The following is a 1,882-nucleotide window of genomic DNA, read 5'->3' on the forward strand; positions in this document are numbered from 1 at the left end:
TTATGGTGGTGGTCATCGTCGTCGTCGTCGTGTGGTGGTAGTGGATTATACAGTGCATAATTCAATCATTATGACTCGTCACAAGTGGCGAACAGTGAGTAGACAAGTAAAAACTTATGGAGGCGGCGGGAGCTGCAGTGTGTTCGTCGATGACAGCATAATGCATGTGTGTGTGTGTGTGTGTGTGTGTGTGTGTGTGTGTAATTATTTGTGCATGATTATCTATATTTGTGTATTCATGGTTACATGTATGTGTTTGTATGCAGGTGTGTGTTTTTTTTTGTTTTGTTTTTTTGTTAAGAAACGGGTCTACAACAATAGCAACAACAATAACAGCATACAGCAATAATAATAACAACAATAGCAACAACAACAGCCGTAACAACAACAGAAGCGTCAGCAGCAGTAAACAATGTTATCATTGACAATAACATCGTTAATCACAAAACACACAGACTCAAACAACAACAACAACAACAACAACAACAACAGCAGCAACAGCAGCAGCAGCAGCAGCAGCAGCAGCAGTATTGACCCGTTGAGGTTCCCCATATTCTCCCTATTTCCTTTCCTCCTTCCCTTCATGCTCGGCCTCCTACCTTCTCTTATCAAGCGGCTGACGTAAATAAGTCAACGAACCAAGATGGCAGACGTCCGTGTAAAATTTACAGTTTTTCAACACAAACAGAAAATGTAACGGAAACGATGCCCAGAAGGCTGAAATATGACAGCTTAATGGCTGTTCGGAACGTCATGTATATATCCTTGAGGTAAACAGAACTTTGGAGAAATCCAAGAGTAAATAAATAAACAAATGAATGAATAAATAAATATATAAATAAATAAATAAATGTGTGTTTCTGCGTGGTTTCCAAAAACGTGCTTTTGGGTTCAGTTCTGCTGTACAGCATTTTGGGCAAGTGTCTTCTACTAAAGATCCGGGCCGACTTATGCTTTGTGAGTGAAATCGGTAGGCGAAAGCGTGCGCGCGCGCGCGCGCGTGTGTGTGTGTGTGTGTGTGCGATCCCCTTCTCATAGCTCGACAGCAACGTCTCTGTAACATATTGGTTCGGTGAGGGAGAACGATAACATAAGTATCGGGCTTGAAAAAAAAAAAAAAGAAAGAGGTGGGGGTCGATTTGTTCGACTAAAGTTACATCAAGGCAGTACCCCAGCATGGCTGCAGTCCAGTACTTCACTTGCAAAAGCACCAGGAAGGGATCCTTTCAGATTAAAGGAAAGTTGATGGTTAGAATTAAAAGAAGTAGACCTTGTGGCAGATGCATAGGAGCAAGAAACATTAAGAAGTAGGTCTTCTAGAATTCCCAGGAGGATCCTTAGAGGTAGCGGAAAGTTGTTAGAATGGTAACTGACTGGAGCAAGTTCAGAGAGCTATTAGCACTGTTGGTAACAAAAGGCTTCTGTTTCAGAGAGAAAGGTAGGTTGCATAACAGGAAGCACCATATTTGTGAAACTTGGGCCCAAGCTGCAGAGGATATGCGAAAACTAGAAAGAAACGAAACTGGCAGGCTTCGCTAGATGTGATAAGCAAGTGGGTGTGTACGATAAAGTAGAAATCTTAGTTGAGAGAAAAATTAGGCATAAGAAGCATTAAATGAGTTGTGCAAGTAGATGGGGAGTGCGTGATACACTCTTTACTCTCTTTTACTTGTTTCAGTCATTTGACTGCGGCCATGCTGGGGCACCGCCTTCAGTCGAGCAAATCGACCCCAGGACTTATTCTTTGTTAGCCTAGTACTTATTCTATCGGTCTCTTTTCCCGAACCGCAAAGTGACGTGGACGTAAACACACCAGCATCGGTTGTCAAGCGATGTTGGGGAGACAAACACAGACACACAAACACACACACACACATATATA

This window comes from Octopus bimaculoides, chromosome 17 (genome assembly GCF_001194135.2).
Source record: "Octopus bimaculoides isolate UCB-OBI-ISO-001 chromosome 17, ASM119413v2, whole genome shotgun sequence".
NCBI classification, from domain to species: Eukaryota; Metazoa; Mollusca; class Cephalopoda; order Octopoda; family Octopodidae; genus Octopus; species Octopus bimaculoides.